Source organism: Bubalus bubalis, chromosome 20, assembly GCF_019923935.1.
Source record: "Bubalus bubalis isolate 160015118507 breed Murrah chromosome 20, NDDB_SH_1, whole genome shotgun sequence".
Lineage (NCBI taxonomy): Eukaryota > Metazoa > Chordata > Mammalia > Artiodactyla > Bovidae > Bubalus > Bubalus bubalis.
Window position 1 is genome coordinate 44,078,158 of NC_059176.1, and position 17,522 is coordinate 44,095,679.

Here is a 17,522-nt window from a genome sequence, read left to right on the forward strand (position 1 = left end):
AAAATTTTTTGAGAATGAAAGTTTGATGATGAAGAGCATATATTAAATCTCAAAGTATCTCCCCAGAAATTGCTTACTGGAGAAAGGAAAACAGTAACTTTACCACACTAATGGGAAGATCAAAGCTGGTATCACTGCAAAGAGTACAAGTGGACACACTCCTCCTGATGAGAGGCCCTGAGAATCACACGCAGTAACGCAGCATTCCTGCTCACCTCCTACATCCAATCACTGCGACACCTCCTACATTCAATCACAAGGACACATCAGACAGACCCCATTCGAGGGAGATTCTGTAAATAAATGGTCTGTCACTCTTCAGAAGTGCCAGTGTCACAAAAGACAAAGAAAGGCTAAGGATAGGGTTCTGATTAAAGGAAACTAGAGACATGACAAGTCAATAAATGATTGAAGATTGGATCCTAGACAGGAAAAAAATTATTAAAGAACGTTACTGAGGAAACTAGAGAAATCTGAATGTGAGCTGTGTGTTACAGAAGTGTACTGTATCAATTTCCTTGATAACTGGAATGTCCTTGAAACTATAAGAATGCTGTTCTTAGATAATATACGTCTTTAAGTACTACATGGTAAAGGGACAGGATGCACACAACTTCTCAAAAAAGTTCAGAAAAAAATAAAATGATAGCCCAAATGTAGCAAAATGTTAACAATGAGTGAATCTTGCTGGGGGTAGATGGGAACTATTTGTATTATTAATGCAATTTTCTATAATTTCAAAATTATACTTGAGAAAAATAAATATTTGGACCTGATGTTCTCAAGGAGTTCAACCAGATACCGAACAAGAGAACCATCATTTCCTATAGCCATCTCTGTACACTCAAATCCAACCCAACAGCAGTCTAAACTGATTTGTGACTATCCATTTTAATCAATTATAAGAAGCAGTGCTCTCATTTAAAACATCGATATGAGAGCTAAAGATTCAAGTGAATGTCTGCCTCTTCTCAACCCTGTTACTCTATGCAGTTAGAAACAAACTTCTACAAGAAAGCACAGCTATTCTTCAACTGGATATGCAGTAGTGGGTGTGTCCTTGCTAAAAACTCCAAATTAAGTTACCTTCTGGGTATGCCAGGTAGCAAAGCATTACCAAAGCCAAGAGATAATCAGTGATCAGTAACCTACAAGGGAAATACCGTTAATAAAACAAACGTCCCACCCAAGCAAATCCTGCACTGCCCACAATAAGCGGATAATGCCACAATGACTACAGAGCACCTGGAAAAGACAAGAGAATGTTAATCACTGAGAGGCCAAGGTATAAATGAATATACAACATTTCAGTGGTCTAAATCCACAAAATAAAGAGAGGGAGGAAAAAAGGAAAGGGGGAGGAAAAAAAAAGAGAAAATAAAGGAATATAGGCAAGGAAGAAGAAAATCCTGACAGCGACATACCACTTCACTGATTTCATGTTCTCCTTTCCCTCCAACGGCTTAACACACTCTCCCTCATTTTATCTTCAATTGTCTTTTACTAACTGTAAGAGTTAGTCTCTGTAAGATGGCAAGAGCTGTTAAGAGCACAGCTTTGACTATACAATCATTATTTGCATCCTATGCCTATCATTTTTGTTTTACTTGTCAGGAGGCCCAGAACAGTAGTCTCTCTAGTAGGAAATCTCACAAACAGTTCATCTTGAAAAGGAACAGAAAAACACATCACCTTGCTCACAGCCTAAAAGAGACAAAGGCAGGAACTGGAGGGAAAACAAGGGTCAGGACAAAGAAGGGATGATTTAGTCTATTATACTAATCTGGATACACCCTCTGTCAGGTATGAGCAACCTAACTGGTAGAATATTCACTGGTACTTAAGCTAATTCCAAGTCAGGAGCACTGTTACTGAACCGTGGCCTTCTTTCAGACAAGCTCTATATCAGATTAATCTTTGATATAGCACCAAACACTACCTTGTTTTAAAAAAAGGCACTTGAATAGGCACTTGTAGGACTGTTGTTGTTTAGTCGCTAATTGCGCCTGACTCTTTGTGATCCCAGGGACTGTAACGCACCATGCTCCTCTGTCCATGGGACTTCCCAGGTGAGAATACTGGAGTGGGCAGCCATTTCCTTCTCCAGGGGATTTTCCCCACCCAGGGATTTAACCCTTCTAGTATGGATTCTACCCAACTACAAAACAGGCAAAATTATTTTATCCCAAACCCTGCCTTCTCTCCCTTTTTCTCAGATAGCATGTGTCAAATACTCTCCAGTACCAAACCTATCTGCTAGCTCTACAAACTTTTCCTCTGATCTCAATTCAAAACTCCAATTCCCTAAATGCTGCAGGTAAACAGTTATAATAAAAGGATCAGAACAACTCATATTGTGAATGAAATATGACCAACTCAAGCCTAAAAATTTAATCCAATTTTAAACCTAAAATCCCTAGCTCAAATATGGGATGTGCACATGGGCATCTGTATGTATACCTGTGTATGTATTTTGGAGGACAGGGAGCAAATTTTCAGGTATCACCTACCTGCTTCTAAATCAACTCTTAACCTACACTGCCAAGGAGACTGTAACACATACACATGTGAGTCAGAAAATGCAGCTCACTTCAGAGCTCTATTAAGTCAGATCAACATGGTCTTCGTCTGAATTTCCAGCAAACCCCTGATACAGGACACGACAAATCATGAACCTTTATCTGTATTTGCCATATTTCCTTAATTCTTCTGGTTCTACAGGTCCCAACTTTGAAGAGAAAGGGAGTGCTATAGAAAGAAATGAAAAAAGGCTCCAAGACATGTTAATACACAAGTCACTTTTGTGGTCAAAGTTAGACCATGTAATTCAGCCCACTATATTTTGATAATGACATATTTTAGGAGTCATCTGTCTTGCTAACCTCTGAATTTCTAGTATTTGGCACACCTACATAGAACAGGTGTTCTAATTATTTATGTTCAAATATTTATATAATGGATTAATACTTGACTTGCATTTACCCACATCACAAAAACAAGCCCTGAACCCTTATATATCAATTATATGAAATCCAATCACCCATGTAAAAATCAAATTACCAGTATCTCCATTTTTAATTTTTAGAATCTGGGAATGCTTTAACAGTGTAGAACACACTAATCCAGTTTAAACTAGTTCCTTTCCCCTTTCCAAGCCATTAAACAACCACCAGATTCATCTATGACAATCTAAAAATAGTATGCCAGATGACAAGTCTGTGTTTAAAACTTTCTAGTTTGTATGATATTCTTTTCAAGAATTTAATGTAACTCATAGTGGAAGTGAGAAATAGATTTAAGGGACTAGATTTGATAGAGTGCCTGATGAACTATGGACGGAGGTTCGTGACATTGTACAGGAGACAGGGATCAAGACCATTCCCATGGAAAAGAAACACAAAAAAGCAAAATGGCTGTCTGGGGAGGCCTTACAAATAGCTGTGAAAAGAAGAGAAGTGAAAAGCAAAGGAGAAAAGGAAAGATATAAGCATCTGAATGCAGAGTTCCAAAGAACAGCAAGGAGAGATAAGAAAGCCTTCCTCAACGATCAATGCAAAGAAAGAGAGGAAAACAACAGAATGGGAGAGATTAGAGAGCTCTTCAAGAAAATTAGAGATACCAAGGGAACAATCATGCAAAGATGGTCTCAATAAAGGACAGAAATGGTATGGACCTAACAGAAGCAGAAGATATTAAGAAGAGGTGGCAAGAATACACAGAAGAACTGTACAAAAAAGATCTTCACAACCAAGACAATCACAATGGTGTGATCACTCACCTAGAGCCAGACATCCTGGAATGTGAAGTTAAGTGGGCCTTAGAAAGCAGCACTACAAACAAAGCTAGTGGAGGTGATTGATGGAATTCCAGTTGAGCTATTCCAAATCCTGAAAGATGATGCTGTGAAAGTGCTGCACTCAATATGCCAGCAAATTTGGAAAACTCAGCAGCGGCCACAGGACTGGAAAAGGTCAGTTTTCATTCCAATCCCAAAGAAAAGCAATGCCAAAGAATGCTCAAACTACCGCACAATTGCACTCATCTCACGTGCTAGTAAAGTAATGCTCAAAATTCTCCAAGCCAGGCTTCAGCAATATGTGAACCGTGAACTTCCAGATGTTCAAGCTGGATTTAGAAAAGGCAGAGGAACCAGAGATCAAATTGCGAACATCCGCTGGATCACTGAAAAAGCAAGAGAGTTCCAGAAAAACATCTATTTCTGCTTTATTGACTATGCCAAAGCCTTTGACTGTGTGGATCACAATAAACCATGGAAAATTCTAAGAGATGGGAATATCTTACCACCTGACCTGCCTCTTGTGAAACCTATATGCAGGTCAGGAAGCAACAGTTAGAACTGGACATGGAACAACAGACTGGTTCCAAATAGGAAAAGGAGTACGTCAAGGCTGTATATTGTCACCCTGCTTATTTAACTTATATGCAGAGTACATCATGAGAAACGCTGGACTGGAAGAAGCACAAGCTGGAATCAAGATTGCCAGGAGAAATATCAATAACCTCAGATATGCAAATGACACCACCTTTATGGCAGAAAATGAAGAGGAACTAAAAAGCCTCTTGATGAAAGTGAAAGTGGAGAGTGAAAAAGTTGGCTTAAAGCTCAACATTCAGAACACTAAGATCATGGCATCTGGTCCCATCACTTTATGGGAAATAGATGGGGAAACAGCGGAAACAGTGTCAGACTTTATTTTTTTGGGCTCCAAAATCATTGCAGATGTTGATTGCAGCCATAAAATTAAAAGACGCTTACTCCTTGGAAGGAAAGTTATGACCAACCTAGAGAGCACAAAAGCCGAGACATTACTTTGCCAACAAAGGTCCATCTAGTCAAAGCTATGGTTTTTCCAGTAGTCATGTATGGATGCAAGAGTTGGACTGTGAAGAAAGCTGAGTGCCGAAGAATTGATGCTTTTGAACTGTGGTGTTGGAGAAGGGTCTTGAGGGTCCCTTGGACTGCAAGGACATCCAACCAGTCCATCCTAAAGGAGATCAGTCCTGGGTATTCTTTGGAAGGACTGATGCTAAAGCTGAAACTCCAATACTTTGGTCACCTCATACGAAGAGTTGACTCATTGGAAAAGACTGATGCTGGGAGGGATTGGGGGCAGGAGGAGAAGGGACAACAGAGGATGAGATGTCTGGATGGCATCACCGACTCGATGGACATGAGTTTGAGTGAACTCCAGGAGTTGGTAATGGACAGGGAGGGAGGCCTGGCGTGCTGTGATTCATGGGGTCACAAAGAATCGGACACGACTGAGCGACTGAACTGATAGGTCATTTAAGAAAGACATTATTACTATACATAAGTAAAATGAAGGGCTTCCCTTGTGGCTCAGATAGTAAAGAATCTGCCTTCAATGCAGGAGACGTGGGTTCGATCCCTGCATTGGGAAGATCGCCCGGAGAAGGGAAAGGCTATCCACTCCAGTATTCTGGCCTGGAGAATCCCATGGACTGTATTATGTATTAGTCCATAGGGTTGCAAAGAGTCGGACATGACTGAGCAACTTTCCCTTTCAAGTAAAATCAATGTAGTCCCTTTTCCACACCATTAAAATATTCTATGTGTATCTTTTCACTACTTCAAAAGCTAAAAAAACCACCCATAATTTTCAAGTCTCCCTAAATTAAGAAAAAAATAGCAGCATATTAACTTTAAAACTACTTAGAAGTCAACACACAAATCTGCATTGGATCTTGTTTCAATAATACATAGAGATCATTTTGATAATTTTAAGTTCCTGTTAGGATACATGCCATTCCAAGATCAGACTTTCCTCTTCTGTTTCTACGTGCAGTTATAAAACACAAAATAAACTGCTGGGCACCATACTCTTTGAAGCCATTTAGCATTCAGCTGAAATTGTATCTACTTCATCAGCAATGGGCCCTATAACACCTACTTATTTGTTTCACATCTGCTGGATGAAGTCCAACTAGTTCCAATATTAGCCTCAAAATACTGCCAGCAAGTTAAAAGTCCCAAGAACCTGGCTTTAAGTCATATAGAATCAAAGACCAAGGATTTGTTGTTTTTGTTGTTTAGTCGCTAAGCTGTGTCCAACTCTTTGCAACTCCATGGACTGTAGCCCACCAGGCCCCTCTGTCCATGGTACTTTCCAGGAAGGAATACTGAAGTGGGTTACCATTTTCTTCTCCAGAGGATCTTCCTGACTCAGGGATTGAACCGGCATCTCCTGCATTGACAGGTGGATTCTCTACCTCTGAGTTACCAGGAAAACCCAAGACCAAGGAAAGTATGATTCAAAATTTCAAGAGATAAGCAAGTTTAAAAAGTCGAGTTTTCCTCATAGTCCGAACACTCTCTGACCTAAATTTTAGCAATTCTTTTTTAATCCATCCCCTAAGACAAAGGAAATAAAAGCAAAAATAAACAAACGGGACCTAATTCAACTTAAAAGCTTTTACGGATAGCAAAGGAAAAATAACCATCGACCAAATGAAAAGACAGAGTACTGAATGGGAGAAAATATTTGCAAATGATATAAACAGTTCATACGACTCAACATTAAAAAAACAAACAACCAGATTAAAAAATGGGCAGAGGATTTGAACACATATTTTTTCAAAGAGGAAATGCAGATGGCCAACAGGCACACGAAAAAAATGCTCAATGCAACTAATCACCAGGGAAACACAAATCAAAAGCACAATGAGATTATCAACTTACACCTGTCAACAGGAATGGCCGTCATCAAACAAAAAGGACACAAATAACAAATGCTGGAGAGGATGTGAAGAAAAGGGAACCCTCATACATACACTGTTGGTGGGAATGTAAATTGATGCAGCCACTGTGGAAGATATGTGGTTTCTCAAACAACTAAAGATAGAACTATCCTATGACCCAGCAACTCCACTCTATATAGGATACATACACATATAAACACTAATTCGAAAAGATACAGGCACCCCAATGAGAAAACAAATATTTAAGAGAGAAAAAAGCACCCTGGTATCACACACTCTGCCTCAATCCTTTCCAGAGGGTGAGAACCAAACCACATGAGAATACTGTCAGTGTTACCCTCCTGTACTAATGGAAGAGACAAAACAAGTCCTTCAACATGTCTATTTCTCATGAACAACTAAGGATTTTATGAACTTTTCTCTGTTTTGTTTTTTAAATAAAAAAGGTAACATATGCGACGTGGGGCTTCCCCAGTGAGTGGCTCAGTGGTAAAGGATCCACCTGCAATACAGGAGACACAGGAGACGTGAGTTCAATCCCCCCTGGACAAGGAATGGCAACCCATTCCAACATTCTTGCTTGGAGAATCCCATGGACAGAGAAGCCTTGGTGGGCTACAGTCCATACAGTCTCAAGGAGTCGGACATGGCTGAAGCGACTTAGCATACACACGCGACAGGTATACAAATGTCTGATTTCATAGAATAAATTATGCCATTATGCCAGTATTATTCCAAGGTGGGTGTATTTTGCAGAGAATAACTTCTGTGGTTAATGTGGTTTCTTTCCCTGCTTTTTCTGAACTTCTAAAACCAACTAACTATGCAATAAAGGTTTCCCTTGAAAAGATGGAATGTCCATTCAATACACACATTCCAATTAAGCAAATGTGAATTATGAAATAATTAGACCTCCTGGGATTACGATCATTTAAAAATGCTCAGCTGTGGCTAACACCTTACAGAAGCTCTGGGGTACAATTATCTTGCTACCTATGTACTTTGAACATTACTTAATACCTTTTTATCTCTTCTAACTATTTAAGGAGCTAGGTCTAACAAATGACAGGTAATGAAAAAAATATTTTACCTGCAATACAAAATAATTCTTTTTCCTGTTAATAAACACTCAAGTTTCCTTCCCCTCGGCTTAAAAAAAAAAAACCTGACACCCACTTTAGACTCATTTTACATGCAAGATTTCTGGTTAGTATGAAATATATTTGTTTCTGTGTTATTCATATATATATTTTTTTGTTTTGTCTTTGTGCTAAGTCACTTCAGTCGTATCCGACTCTTTGCGACTCCATGGACCGTATCCTGCCAGGCTCCCCGTCCATGGGATTCTCCAAGCAGGACTACTGGAGTGGTTTGCCATTTCCTCCTCCAGGGAATCTTCCGCTCCAAGGATCAAACCAGAGTCACTTATGTCTCTGGCATTGACAGGCAGGTTCTTTACCACCAGCACCACCTGGGAAGCCCCTGTTTTCTCTTAAGATGGACCACAAATGTGAAATCAAGAAAACACAAGCAGCAAAACAGGATATTGTTCTCTCTTTATTAACACACACCCTCAATTTATGCGGCAGTCTCATTTTAAGAATTATGGTACTGAAAATATAAGACAGCTTCCATCCCAAAATGTCAACTGAATAATCACTGCAATTGATTTGGTCTTGAGAAGTAAGCTTCCTCACTGTTATCAGACAGTAAAATTTTAAATTCTAGAATGTAAAATTCTAACGCTCACAGTCAGAGTGAGGTATTAAGAGATACCTGTAATTGGGACTGTTTCTTTGTTGTTAGCTGTACCACAAGGCATGCACGATCTCAGTTCCCTAACCAGGCAGGGACTGAACCCCAGCCCCTTGCAGTGCAAGTGTGGGTGTCCTAACCACTGAACCACCAGGAAAAGTCCCAGAATCTGTTCCTTATTAGAGACAACCAAACCAAGGATATTGGTGACAAATCAGCAAGGTTCTGTGCTATTTTTGTAGAATATTTTACCCCTGATTTTCATAGGAAGACAGCACCATAAAGAATAATATTAAAATTTTTATCTACATGGAACTCATTCTGTAAAAGGAATCAGACAAGAGGTCCTGCCCTGGCAACCCATTTCCTTCAAAGGGATAATCATTCTGAGAAAATTATCAAATCATTAAAAGGATAAAATATGGCTTGGAGTTTAATCATATACAAATCAGCAATTAAACATCTAGATTCATCACAGATTCTTGTGATTTTTTTACATTTTCTCTCATCATTTACACTTCATCTGATTTCAGGTGCATCTCCCTTTACTCATCTTCTCTGATAAATCAATCACCTAATGAATAGTGTCTGACATCCTACTGACTAAAAAGACAATACAACATTAATGAAATCTTACTTTGGAATTAATTCCTTTGATGATTTCTCTTCCCCCCTCCATGTTAAATGGGGTCACACTTATGATGACCGTTACCTTCTGAATCAAAACCTAGGATATGTGATCTAACAAGATAGAATATTTTATTGAAAAAAAAAGTACCTTCGGAAAGGGTGCAGGGAATGGGCAGAAATATCAGAATACCTGAAATTTCTATACTACTTCCAGGTATGTGACCCTGCATTTTATGGATGCTAAAAAGTTGGTATTTCTGAAATATTTCAAAAGTTGAGAAGCCAATAAAAAAATACTTGAAAACTGAAATGTCCAAAGGTGTGTGGGTCCTGGACCTGTATCTCAGTATCTCATCACCAGCAATCTGTCTTCTTATGTACAAAGTTCAAGTTTCAAAGCTCTAAGTAGCAGCTCTGCACAAATGTCTTCAAAACATGACTCTAGCCCAGACCTTTCTCCTAAAATTAGAAACTGCCTAATTTCTAGGCAGTTAGTCTCTCTTTGCTAACTGCCTAGAAATTCACTTAGATGTCTCATCAACTCTGCCAGTAAAAGATCATGGCCCAGGACAAACCAGAAGCTTGTAGCTAAATCAAAGTAGTAGGACAAGAGAAGAACAGAAATGAGAGGGTCCATGATAAATTCTTTACCTGCAATGTCTCCTCCAATCTTCACAATAATATCCCTTACAATTAGGACTATTATCATCTCCACTTCAGAAATGAGGGAACTGAGGCTTAGTGAGATTATGGAACTTGCTCAGGTCAAACGGCTAGTAAGTAACTGGTAAAACAAGGATCTAAATCCAGCGAGTCTAACTTTAAAGCCCAAGCACCTATACTTTTAAAACTACAAAAGGAGACAAGATATATACAGATTCTAACATGTAAGGTGTAGTCATTGGTCAAGTCAAGAAGCATTCTCAGAGCACCAAATATGTGCCAGATACAAAGGAGACCAAAAAAAGAGATCTGAATTTAATTCTCCACTTTACCACTTAATAGCTATGTAACCAGGGTAAGCCTCCAGCTTTACTCTCAAATGACTCAGAAAATAAAATATATATATGCCTATATTTTTACACAGAGAAAGAGAGAGAGACAATATAAAGCTGATGGGAAAAAGCATAACAATTAACTGAGAATCTATGAAGAGGGAATGGGACCTTTTTGTACTGTTCATGCAGCTTCTATGTAAGTTTGAAACTAAATCCAAGTAAAACCAAGTAAAAAGCTACAGAAAAGCTCACAGTGGTATCAAAACAAAAAATTTTGTGACTTTCTCTGGTTGCATTCAGTGGCTTAGGTTTAAAAGCAGAGTATATAAACGGTAGAACTGCTCCAAGACTAGAAGCTAAGAATACTAGGAAGAAAAATGATTGAAGAGGGAACTGAAGCGAAGGAAAAGAAAGAGGAAGTAAGGTCTTGATAGAGCTTAAGACTAAGTGTGGTGGGGAAAAGGGGAGTGAGAATTGGAATGACAGGAGGCTAAAGCCAGAGGAACAGTAGGTAGCATTCAACATTTGTCATTTAGGAAACATAAATTAACCCCACAAAGAGATGCCACTTCACGTCTACTGCTAAGTCGCTTCAGTCGTGTCTGACTCTGTGCGACCCCATAGACGGCAGCCTACCAGGCTCCCCCATCCCTGGGATTCTCTAGGCAAGAATACTGGAGTGGGTTGCCATGTCCTTCTCCAACGCATGAAAGTGAAAAGTCAAAGTGAAGTCGCTCAGTCGTGTCCGACTTGTCGTGACCCCATGGACTGCAGCCTACCAGGCTCCTCCGTCCATGGGATTTTCCAGGCAAGAGTACTGGAGTGGGGTGCCATTGCCTTCTCCATCATGTCTACTAGAACAGTTAAATTTAAAAAGACTTAACTACTGTATCAAGTGTTGGCAAGGTTAAAGAGAAAAACTCACACATTCCTGATGGGAACATAGAACACAAAAGAAACTTAGGAGTACAGTTAAACCATTTCTTACAAAGTTAAACATGGAGTTATCACATGACTCAGTAATTCCAGTTCTAGGTTTCTACTTAAGAGAAACAAAAATGTATGCCACACAAAAACTTACACATAAATGTTCATAGCAGCATTATTCAGATTAGCTGAAAATTGGAAACAATCCAAATGTCCATTCGGAGAAGGCGATGGCACCCCACTCCAGTACTCTTGCCTGGAAAATCCCATGGATGGAAGAGCCTGGTAGGCTGCAGTCCATGGGACCGCTAAGGGTGGGACACAACTAAACATCTTCACTTTCACTTTTCACTTACATGCATTGGAGAAGGACATGGCAACCCACTCCAGTGTTCTTGCCTGGAGAATCCCAGGGACGGGGGGAGCCTGGTGGGCTGCCGTCTATGGGGTCACACAGAGTCGGACACGACTGAAGTGACTTAGCAGCAGCAGCAAATGTCCATTAACTGGTAAATGGATAAAGAAAATAACTACTATCTGGCAATAAAGAAGGACTAACCCAAAACAGTCTTTTCAACAAATGGTGCCAGGAAAATAGAATATCCATGCAAAATAATGAAGCTGAACCCTTTACCTTATACCACGTGCAAAAATTAACTGAAAATGGATCAAAGACCTAAACAAAAGAGCTAAAACTACAAAACTTCTAGGAGGAAACACATGGTAAAAGATATAAATACTTAATATCTAGAATATATAAAGAACTCCTACAACTCAACAAACAATTTAATCCAAAAATAGGCAAAGGACTTGAATAGACGTTATTTCCAAAGAAGGTATACCCAAGCATGGCCAACAAGCACATGAAAAGATGCTCAACATCACTAATCATTAAGACATGCAAATCAAAACCAGAATGAGATACCACTTCATACCATTAAGATGGCTATTCTCAAAAAATCAGTACATTTTGCTGAGGATGTGGAGTAACTGGAACTCTTCTGCATTGGTGGTAGGAATGTAAAATGGTGCAGCCTCTGTGGAAAAGTTTGGCAGCTTCTCAAAAAGTTAAATATAGGATTACTTATGATCCAGCAATTCCACTTCTGGGTATATAACACAAAATATTTGAAAGCAAGAACTAGAACAGATATTTACAATGTTTATACCAGCATTACACAATAGCCAAAAGGTAGAAACACTCCAGTGTTCTTGCCTGGAGAATCCCGGGGACGGGGGAGCCTGGTGGGCTGCCGTCTATGGGGTCGCACAGAGTCAGACACGACTGCCTCCACTTAGCAGCAGCAGCAGAAACAACCCAATGGCCGTGGATGGATAAAAAAACAAAAATGTGATAAACATACATACAATGCAATACTATTGCCTTGAAAAGGAATGAAATTCTCATATATGCTACTAGATGAATGAACCTTGAAGACATTATGCTAAGTGAAATGGGTCAGACACAAAAGGATAAACACTGTTTGATTCCACTTAGATTAAAAAAGGCGGGGGGGGGGGGGGCTGCGGAGGATGGTAGAGAAAAGAAGAAGGGAAAAAAAGAAGAGGCAAAAAAAAAAAAAAGAAAGGGAAGGACCAAGCTAATGACACACATGGCTACATGGATATACCTCACAAAAACAACCTAGGTGAAAGAAGCCAAACTCAAAAGACCATGTATTTAATGATTCCATTTATATCAAACGCTGAGAAAGAACAAATCTACAGAGAATAGAGTAGGCTACTGGTTGGTTACCCAGGACTGGGATGGAAATGAGACCTGTTTAAAAACACTCAAAGAATCTTTTTGGAGTGATAGAAATGTTCTAAAACTGGAATGTCCAGCTAATCTAGACAAGATTAGCTGAAGTATTTAACTTTTTTGATGATACAATATTTGATATAAAATACATGTAGCCTATTTCCCTATCTGTAACTTACTCAGAAGTTTGTATGACTTGGGTTCACAGGTAGATTCTTTATAAACCTGGATGCAAAAATGAACACAAGGTTCTGGCTAACATTAAGGAGATTATTAGCATTTTAAATCTCTCAGATGAAGTCCGTTCACACTTTGCCTAATCTTCCTCTTATACAACCAGGTCTCATGCTTTTATTATATGTGAGGAATTCAACAGCTATGAAGTTCAAAACTAACCACACATGGAAAACTACCTTAATTTTTCCTATATTTCAATCTTTTATCTTCTTACATTCTAGGGATGCTAAAATGTTCTCTATCTTTTTAGGCAGGTTCCAAAAAACTGTCAGAACTACATCTTTGAAAACATTAGTCTTTAAGCTCTGGCGTTGTTGTTGTTGTTGTTGTTTCCTGAACCTCATGGCATGCAGATTCTTAGTTCTCTAACCAGGGATGGAACCCATGCCCCCCTGCCCTTGAAGTACAGAGTCCTAACCGTTGGACCACCAGGGAATTCCCTCAGGCAACAGGTTTTGAGTTTGTCTTAGAAGGAAGGACTGCTAATAGCTCAGAATGGTGTGTGGCGGGAGGAGGAAGGGGCCCAGGAGATGCATTAGTAAGCAGGGGTTAGCCTAGAAGTCACATGGCTGGGTGGTAAAAAGGGACTTTGATATGGCAAACTTCAGTTCAAAGTATGCTAGCCACTCACAAGCTAAGGCAACCCTAGACAAATTATTAATAGGAAGTGTTTCTAAATCATCTCACTTGTTAAATGAAGGTAACAATACATCCCCCTCTTAAGGTTGTTGGGTAACTACCTCAGAGAACCCTTAGGACAGAATCAGCTGGTAAAAAAATTCAAAAGGTGATAAGAAATCACTATAGAACTTTAAGCAGAGACAGACGTGAATGAACAGTGAAGAACGTATTATAGAGAGCCAAAACTAAAAGTGAAGATCGGTCAGGGTGCTGTTTTAGTAATCTAAGAAACCAAACTGTCATGCGTGCTAAAACAGTGAAGAAAAAAAGGACTGATTCCAGAGTTACTATGGATTTTAAATCGATGGGAAGTTGTGGCTAACTGGGGAAGAAAAGAAGGAAGGCTCAGAGTGACACCTGGGTTCTGACATGCATGGTTATACCACTGCACATTTATTTTGAGAGTAGGGGAAAAGGACTTGAAGGACACTGCTGGGGAGGACAAAATAAGCCCCTTAGCTTTGATGAGTTTAACACAGGTGTGGAAGAAACATTCATGGAGCGTTCGGTGAACAGGAGTCTTAGGTGCAAACAAAAAATCTGTATTTAAGACACTAATCTCAGAACCATTAATATATAAAGATGTTAACTGATGATATGGGACTGGAGATTATCCCAGAAGTATCGAGTGAGAAGAGTGTTAAGGTCAGAATCCTACGAAATTCCAATACTTAAAAGCTGTAATGAGGAAACAGCAAGGATAGAGATCAGAAACAAAAGGAAGCCCAGGCACATCACTAAACTTAGGGGAGGAGTCTCAAGAAGTAAAGCGTAGTCAATATACTAAGTTCTGCTAAGAAATCACGTACCTACAAAAAACGTGGGAGTAGGGGAAGTAACCAAGATGCTTATTTGTGGAGGAAAAAAATGGGTATAAGGATAGAAAGATTTGTTCGCTTCTACAAAAACAGTACTAACCATAATGTTTTGAGTTCATTTTTTTTCTAACGATATACAAAAACACAGAAAATCAGATTCAGCCAAAGAGGTTAATATACATTATCAGTTAATAAATAAGCATTTTCAAGTTACAAAAACAAAAAACTCCTAAAACATTTACCTACTTTTATATAGAAGCCATAAAGGGAAACCATTGCAAAACTGTAAAGTCCCCTTTTACACAAAGAGACATTGTAACTACTAAGCCACAGTTTCAAGGCTCTTTCACATTTTACCAACTTTCTGTCCATTAACCTTTTTCCTGTCATTAAGAAAAAGAAATCAACGCATTCTACTTGAATGAAGACTAACAACAGACACTGAATGTATTTAATATCCTTCCTCTAGATCACATTTTTCCTTCACTCTAAAAGAATAAAATAGAATTATTGCTACTGTTATCTGGTCTCAATATTAGGTCATTTAGAGATTCTTCTCCCCCTAGAAAATTGTCCTCTACCCTCGGAATGAAACTAATGTACTAAAAGGATACTCCTTAGTTCAAACTGTCCACCAGAAATCAGTAGTAGAGGTACAGAAGAGAAACAATGGAAGATAATCTGTTCTCAAAAGCATTGCAAGCAGATTCTGCACTGTCTGAGCCACCAGGGAAGCCCAACGTTCTAATGTTACCAGAGTACTAGGAGAGGAGGTAAATCTTTATCTTGCCTACTCACTAAAATATAATCTATAGCCAAATTTGAAATGACTTTCACTAAATCTGTTATATTTACAATTACCTTCATCTCTATCTGGCAGCAATAAGATGAATCGGTTAAGAAGAAAATTAAATACATTTTCTTAAATTCAGAACAAAGGAAATATGATACAAATGTTTAAGCACCAACATAAATTTTAAATATTTAGGTGAAACAATTGTTCTACTCATGAATCAAGTATTTAGATTATCTGTATAAAATCCTGACACACCTAGCAAACTTAAATACAGAGAAAATGTATTTCACAACAACTGCTTCATTAATTAAAAGTCATCAGTTTTAATTTTTTTCTCATCCATTTCAAATGTTAAGAAAACCAAAATATCTGGGGGGAAAAAATCACTCCTAAGCCACAACAAACAAAACAGACATGAAAAAAAACTTCCCCCATAAATATACAAAAAGCCAAAGATTTAAGTTTATCAGCAAAAATTTACAGAAAGTAAATTATTTAAACTGAAAAATGAGCTGAACTATTTAATTCAAGATTATGCATACATGCTTAACTACTGGCTCCACCAGTGAATCAGAACTTAACCCATGACTTATCACTGACTACTATTTATAAATTAGATTTTTTTAATGTCTTATAGAATTTTGCTTTAAAATAACTTTTTAAGTTTATTCTGGAACATTAGTTAACAAGGTCACATCCTGACAATCCTAGCCTATTCTATTTAACAGACTAACTGCCAAGCATATACACAATGCGGTAGTTATTGCCAAAGAATGCTCTTAAAGACAAATGGGAAGAACACAGGACTAGTGACACACTCTGTGTATATAAAGTCATCTTACCTGCAACTGAAAACCTAAGGAACACTAGAAAAGTGCTAATATTTTAAAACCTGGATCTATAACATAGATCTATGTTTCTATATTGTACTTAAAAAACCAGAAATGCACAAAGTGACAAAGGCTATTCATATCTGTTCAGAGTAAAGTTAAGTATTACAGCTCCCTCTCTAAAAATGTTTCTGATGTTTTTCTTAGAAGAAAATCCTCTGATATGTGCTACCAGAAGAAACATGTACTAAGGAAAACTTGTGTGAGCAACAATTCCAATGTAAAACATTAAGCCCTGTACTTAACTGATAGCAACACACACAATACAACCAACAAAGATATAACTGCTCACTTAAATAGGCAAAAATTCTCCCAATTTCCTTCAGCTGATTTTAATGTCCAGAAAATGGATTCAGATTCATCTACATCTTGGAAAACGGAATTTAAAATAGCCTATTAGTTTAGGCAAAAACTAATCAACAAGTCAGACACCTTCAGAGGCACACTTTAATGAGAACACTTAGGGCCTACCCATTAGAGAGATTTTGAAGCACATTTTTCTGGTGGCAATATAAACTGGAATAACCTTTTTGAAAAGCAATTTGGCTACTGAAGTGTTTACAGCCTTTGATCTAGGTAAGCCGACTCTAGGGGATTTTCCCAAAAGAAATACAGAAGAAAATATCTTAAAATTTACACAATGAGGTTTGTTCAGCAATACCATTTAAAATGGTGAAAAATTAGGAACAATCTAAATGTAAAACAGGCAAAAAACTGGTCGATTAAGGTCCTATTAACCTAAGAGAATTCTATAGCAAATAAAACGAAAACAATTTTAATAATAAATGATACAGTTTGATAAAAAATAGAAAACTGTCTTTATTCACAATTATGGGAAAAATATAAGAATATGGTAAGGTACAGAATAGAACAGGGAAAGAAATAAGACCACCTCACAACGATCTTGTGGATATTTGGGTGACTTTTCTTGATTTTATTACATAGTATTGCTTATGCAATAGATGGAGCAGAAAGCATTAATTTAAAACCTTTTGCGTGATCTGAAAGAAGCAGCATAGTAAATACAAGTATACTGACTGAAATGCTTAGGTGGCATTTGGGCCAATTATTCAAATTATTCTATACCTTAATTTCTATGAGATCAAAGAGCAACAATATAAAAACAAGGGCCTCTAAAGAAACTTCTGGTACTGAAACATAGTACAATTATTTCTTAAGTAAGAAATGTCAATAGATTCATAGACACTTTTTAAGTTTTGGCAGCCTATCTATACTTCTTAAAAATATAAATTCATTCATTTGCTGTTTCAAAAGGGTGTTGATTGC

The 17,522-nt window shown here is 38.1% G+C and overlaps 1 protein-coding gene across 3 annotated transcripts in view; it reads right to left on the minus strand.

Annotated features, from left to right (window-relative positions):
* Nucleotides 1–17,522, minus strand: part of ZFAND6 (zinc finger AN1-type containing 6) — a 54,255-nt gene that overhangs the window by 25,576 nt on the left and 11,157 nt on the right. The window lies entirely within an intron of this gene.